Source organism: Cibotium barometz, chromosome 54, assembly GCF_041138505.1.
Source record: "Cibotium barometz isolate CiBa-2024 chromosome 54, ASM4113850v1, whole genome shotgun sequence".
NCBI lineage: Eukaryota > Viridiplantae > Streptophyta > Polypodiopsida > Cyatheales > Cibotiaceae > Cibotium > Cibotium barometz.
In genome coordinates this window covers 20,197,544-20,204,753 of record NC_141099.1, presented here as the reverse complement: position 1 = coordinate 20,204,753, position 7,210 = coordinate 20,197,544, and positions in this window count along the sequence as shown.

Here is a 7,210-nt window from a genome sequence, read left to right as displayed (position 1 = left end):
ACTCCAAAGGTGGATAGAGTAGCTCCGTACTTTATTACAAGTCCATCAAACAACTAGATAATGAACATCATCAACACCCAAATTCTTGTGTTATAGGTAAACTCTGAACTCAAAGATCACTATGGACCTCACTCTAAGATTACTACAAATCTTAGAACAGTTGATCTCTACTACAGACCATACAAACAACACTTCAATTGTTTAACAACAAAACACTACATTTGTCATACTCTTAAGGACACTCCCATCCTATCAAACGAAAGGAGGAATGACATACTCCAAAGGTAGGTAGAGTAGCTCTGTACTTTATTACAAGTCACGTCAAACAACTAGACAATGAACATCATCAACACCCAAATTCTTGTGTGTTAGTAGGTAAACTCTGAACTCAAAGATCACTATGAACCTCACTCTAAGATTACTACAAATCTTAGAAAAGTTGATCTCTATAGACCATACAAACAACACTTCAATTGTTTAATAACAAAACACTGTATTTGTCATACTCTTAAGACGCTTACTTGAGGTCTAGTGATGAGATATGTAACAATGCATAAGACCACTATGGGCACCAATTTTATGGTAGCTATAAACATAAATCCAATTCAATGCATCTGCACATGTGGTGAGTAGCACTATGACTACCCACAAAGTGATGTGCAAACATGTATCTACAAGCATGTGCACCTATAAATACTCGGCAATTTCAAACTACATCACATTCTGCATATTCATCGGAGAATTCATGCATTCACCCATGCATACACACAACCATGCTTGGTATATCTCGAGTTCTATCAAGAATCTCCAAAGCATGTACAAATGGAGAAATGGCATTCTTGTTAAGAGAACCCATGCACAAGGGCATGCATCCTACACCATGCATGAGGGATTGAATCTCTATGGACCAAGCAAAGAACACTTTGGTTGTCAATTATAGCACAACACTATGGTTGCTAAATGACACAATGCCATTATTGCTAATTTACCCAAAGATGCTCATGTCATTGTCTCTAACAAGAATAGTAGGTTTGTTTTGGTCTATGCTGAACCTTGTAAACAAATGCAAAGTAACTGTACTTAGGTCCAAGAAAGCACATCCCTCAGCCATAATTTAGACCCATATGAGCACATTTCCTTGGCCATAATATTTGCAAAAGATGTTTGCAAAAAATAAAAACTAATTAACAAAACTATCCAATTAGAACAACGAGACTAAAAGCGCACTCGGATATTCATCCTTGCAGAATCTATGTCCGCATACACAAAATTGTAATACACCACAATTTTTTTTGGGAGTAGAACTATCATCTACCAAAGAGCAACGACAATTCCAAATTGCCAATCCCACCCAAAGGTGCTGACTATTGTCGTGGATGTTGTTGCGGGTGAGTTATGGCCCCTAAAATCTTTCAGTCTGCTGAAAGATTTTAGGGGCCATAACTTGAACTTGCTCTCTCTTATTATTTTGGATACCTGAATGCATGCACATGGGAGACATGAGTACTCAAATTCCACTCAAATCCCATCAATGCACGACTACATGTGCATGTGTAACAACCAACATTGGGGTGTCCTTTGAATGCCTTTCATGGCTACAATAATTGTTGTATTTTTTATGTGCACCGATTTTCTCCTTCAATTCTCATTGTACTCTACCCTTTTAAATGTGTGAGTACATACACACACACACACACACACTCTAATAACAACCCCATAGAGGGAAACAACCTCTATACCCTAGCAGGCATGCATAGCTTCTTTCTATATCGAAGCGAGCAAAGAATTGTCTAAGGGCTGATGGAGAGAGAGAGAGAGAGATCGAGTGGTAATAGTCACTCTCCACTCTCTGCAAGGAAAGCTAAACCACTTCTCTCCCCTCATGGCCAGTGAGTGTAGAGAGTGGCAATTCATGAGGGGAGATCCCCACTCTGAGGTGTCAAAATTCAGTTTTTTTAAATTGTTTTCTTTGGTCCTTAGTCCACTCTTTATCTTATGTGAGCATTTACTCATTTTTGGGGGGTTTTTCTTTTATTCTTCAATTTATCTTCTCCCTACATTTGGATTAATCTTATTGGTCCATAAGAACCTTAATCCAAAATTTTCAAAAAATCTAGACTCTTAGGCTGCTCTAAGGTCTTTTGTGCACATTATAATTTATTTCTAATGCACCTTAGGAATTTCTCTTTAAACTTCTGTTTCGGGAGAATTTATTTTAATAAGAAGGGATATTTTTCCATCCAAAGATATCTAAAAACTGAATTACCTCTCTCTAGAATATTTTCTCTCTCTAGGCTAAAATAGGTAGAAACAAGATCTTTTATTATTCTGAAAAGGGGATTAATTATAGGGGAAGAAACTGGACATCTTGAGGGGATGGGGAGGAATCTTACATTCTCTTCCACTTGAAAAACGTGAGATATCCTCATCTCGCAAAAAACTGGGGGTAATCCCGCAACAGTTCGGCTTCTTTCTCCCAGGTGGCATAGAACTTCCATTTGACTAAATATTCTCTCAGAATTCTGTTCCTGAGAACCTTGTCTCGAACATCAAGGATTTCTTTAGGTTGGAGTTACATCTTCCCTTGGGTTATTGAATAAGTTAAGAGTTCATCTCATTAAGCACATGATTCGGGCTCGGTACATACTTCTTAAGTAGGGTGACATGAAATACATTATGTACGATGAGGAGGCAGAAGAAGTTCATAGGCTAAGTCACCTACTTTCTTTGTAATCAGATATGGCCCACAGTAATTGGGGGATAACTTCTTGTACTTCCCCCAAGAGATAGAGAACTTCTTGTGGGGCGTACTCGAATGAAGACCATATCTGCTTCTTTGAATTTTCTGCCAGACCTCTTCTTATGTGCATACTACTTCTGTCTATCCTAGGCAGCTTTTATATCCTTGTGGATTGACTGCATCTGCTGCTCCCCATGTCGTCAAGCATCTGTCTGGATATCTCGATCCTAATCAATGGGTCAGACCAAGTTAATGGTGTTAGGCAGTCTTGTCCATACAGAGCTTTGAAAGGGCTCATCCTGATACTTCGGTGATAAGAAGCATTGTAGGCAAATTTGACTAGGTGCAAATAGCTTAGCCACTTCTTGGGTTCCGTGCCACAACATGACCGAAGTATATCTTCGATTACTTGGTTCACCCTTTCTGTTTGACCGAGGTGGTCAGCTGTGCTGAGATCCAAGAAAGTTCCTATTGCTTCAAAGAATGCAGTCCAAAATCTTGACGTCAATTTGAGATCTCGATCACTTACTATTCTTCTGGGGGTAGGCCATGTAATCTGAAGATTTCCTTGAGGAACACTCTGGCCACATCCACTGTAGTGTAGGTTTCTTTTACTGGAATCAGATGGACAACTTTGGTTAGTCTGTCAACTACCACGAAGATGGAGTTGTAACCTGATTGCACTGAACGTAGTCTAGTAATAAAATCCATACTGATACATTCCCACTTCATCTGGAGATGTCTAATGGATGTAACTTCCCATGCATTTTTACTCTCTCAGCTTTGACTTTCTGACATATTAGGCATTAACGTACATGATTAGGTACATCCTTTTTTAGTCCAGGCCAAAAGAAGCTTTTCTTTACAGACATGTACCTGGATGTCCTGCTCTATAAGGCTATCATGGGCTTCATTCAGAATCTGACCCTTAGTTCCCTCATCACTGGGAATGCATAGCCTGCTATTATAATACATAATTCATTCATCCAGGCTGTACCCTTGAACTCGGTTCAACTCCTGAGGAGTTTTGCTTTCCTGCATAAGTAGGGTAGCAATAGGGCCAAAGAATCTATCCTGCACGATCTTCTCTCTTGCTTTATTAATCAATGGATTTGACACCACTGTGATTGTAAGCAAGGAGGCTTTTCTGCTGAGGGCATCTCATTAGGAATTTTTTGGACCCAAAAAGGGCCTCCTAAAGGATTCCTAATTTTAAGGGATTAGAGCTTAAAAAGCTAGGCTTAAGGGAGATAAAGGCTATGATGACCCCTATTTTTTGCCTTGCCACATCAGCCATACCCCCCTAGTTTCACTTTTTAAAGGGAATATTCTCTTACTCTCTCTCTCTTACTTTTTGACTTTTCTCATACTTTCTCTCTTACTTTTTGACTTTTCTCATACTTTCTCTCTTACTTTTTGAATTTTTTATCTTCACTCTCTACAAATTGAATCTTTCTTGTCAGTTTGAAATCTCCTTTCTCATTAACTCCCACCATATCTCCCTTCCACATCAGCAAAACATTCTCGTATTTAGGTGGGCCACAAAAAGTGAAATTTTTTTATTTTTTTATTTTTTTTAACATTTTGAGGTGGAAAAAACACCACCCAACCAATATGTATGATGAAAATAATATGAGGGTTCAGTAGAATGACTGGGTGTAAGGGTCCAAGAAGTTGGTCTTTAATTTGCTGGCACTCTGTAGTCTGTTGAGACTGGTTGGTGACCCTATGGCATTGCTTGCTTGTGTTGATGGTTGCTCTCGTGCTTGCCTCGAATTCTAAAACTGACATCTGTATCATCATATATAGTCAGTCGACGAGTGACAGGTGGGAGGTTACTTAAAAAAAAATCATAATGTTAGTAATAGTATGTTAATCATGACGTGAATGGGTGGGTTGTGAAGCGTTAAGTCGTGAATGGTTGGAATGTGAAAGAGTAGACGTGAAAGTCATGACATGAAGACCCAAGACGTGGATGATGAAGACGTGAAAGAACAGGGCGTGAAAGATATGACGTGAAAGATATGACATGAAATTCTAAGACGTGAAAGTCATGACGCGAGACATAAAGTCGTGAAATTACAGACGTGAAAGTACAGGATATGAAAGTGCAAGACGTGAATTAGCAGATGTGAAAGTCTAGGACGTGAACTAGTAGACGTGAAAGTCTAGGACGTGAATTATCAGACGTGAAACTGCATACGTGGATCTACAGTCGGAGATTTTATTCATTGTGTGCACATGTTGAGGATGGAGCATTTTTCATTGTATTGAAACACTTCATTTATTGAAATGCATTCAATGGATTTATATGCATTCATTGGCAGGCATTCAAACATTCAATCAATTGACTCAAAAAATATTTTTTAGACTTACACAATTCATTGACATTATCATGCAAAAGATAGAAACAAGGAAAGCAAAGAAAAGAAAAAACAAAAAGTTAAGCTCCCATCTCAATGAGCTTGGGTAGGCGGTTGAAGGAAGTTGGAAGCAAGCACGTGATGCACAAAGGGCGATCAAAGAAGAAGACACGAAATCACACAAGGCAAAAGTGACGAAAAGAAGACAAAAATTCAATTTTATAGCATTATAGCATAGCCGTTGGACAGGGTGGCTATGTTTAATGAAGGAGCCACATGTCATTTTATAATTGGTTGCCGTACCATTTCACGGCGTGAATTTCTTCGAACTCTCTCACGATGTGAAGCACCAAAGAATGGTTCATGACATGAACGACTGTAGGGTGGTTCATGGCGTGAACCATTTTTCGACACTTTCACGTGGAGTTTATAAGATCAAATTTTTATCTTTCGTGCTCAAACACTCACACATGCATATGATGATGCATTGCTTACCTTGTCCCTTTTATTTTTACCAATGAAAACCAAGGGTTCACCTTGGCACTTTTGGGCATTTGCTGATGTAGTCTTTTTAATTCTATTTGGGAGCTTCTTAGTGTTCCTTCCACCCAACTAAATATTTTTGTTGTTGTGTCTGGTTGTGTATGGCTTCCATTTGGAACACCTTTGCCTCTACCTTCACCTGTCTTGTTCCATTCTATATTCAGAGTAGGTATGGTTGTTGCCTTGGTCATTTTCAACTAAGTTGGCTGAATTTTCTTTATCCTCCACACAAGAACAGGTGTGGTGTTGGCTCTATTGAGGAGTTGATGCTCCAAGCTCTCACATTTCTTTGTATATTGATTCGAACCTGTTGTGGTTTTGGCCATGGGCTTTGGTTTGGGTACCCATATTGCTGTATTGCCTTGATAGGAGCCTTGTTCTCGATATAGGTCCTTTCGGACCCATTGTTGACGATAGTCATCACATGAGGCCTTTGCAAGTGCTTAGAGTTTTGCCACTTAGTAGGTCCTGGCAATGGCCCACTTTTGAATTGTGTTTGTCCCTGAATATGCTCATTACTCATTGTCTCCTTCCTCTCTGGTTGATCCTTGAGTTGATTCTTGAGCACCCATTTATGTGTGCCTTTGTATGTTGGGTATTGTGTAGGCAAATTCAACACAATGGGTGCAGATTCTATTTTTCGAGGTATTGCCTCTGCAGTGATTTGTTTCCCTTGATTTTCCAAGTTCCATAATGGTATGGACATGACCTTCTCACCGATGCTCAGCGATGCTCTTATTTCTTCCCATTGGATATTGCACTTGTTGTTGGCACAGATCCAGGATCATCCTAGGATCATCTCTTCTTCCATTGTGGCATCAAAAACACCTTTCCGACCAAGGGATTATTTTTACTGATGGAAATATTAACATTTAAATACCCTTCGGACTTTGTGGTTGTTAGGTGCACACTACAAACTTGTGTATCTGTGTGTTCAAGGTGTGGTCTCCCTAAGGCTATCCAAGTATCATATGAGATTAAGTTGTGGCTGGACCCTGTATCTATTAATGCAACACTTATTGCAATGCCCTTAGCTATTGCGAGTCCCAACTTGAGTCATGCTGGCTCAATGTTTAGATCCCCTTTGTCCACAAGGGTTATGGACGCCATGTTGACATGAATCAGACCTTTTTGCATTTTAGCTTTGACTTGCCTAGCCTTAGCTTCGTCTTCTGCTTGGTGGATTTTTCCTTTTGCCAGCTGTTTTTGTTATTTTAAGAGGTGTTCTTGCAAGAGCATCTCTTGGTGGGTTAATGGTCCAAAATATTTTTTCAGTCTACTCCCATTGACATAGCCCTCCATTTGGATGCTATCAATTGCTTCTATTCGGACAGACCCTTGAGGTGTGATTTTTGATACTCGGAATGGTCCCAGGCCTCGGTATTTAAGTTTCTTTTTCTTGGTGTTTCCCACACCATACATGAGGACAAAGTTCCCCGTTTTTAGTTCTTTTTGCTTGAGGTTTCTATCAAACCAGTGTGTCCTGTGTAACTTTTCGACCATGAGTCCATGTGATGCTATCAACCGGGTCTCATGCGGTTTTTCCAAGTCAATTAGCCTTTCA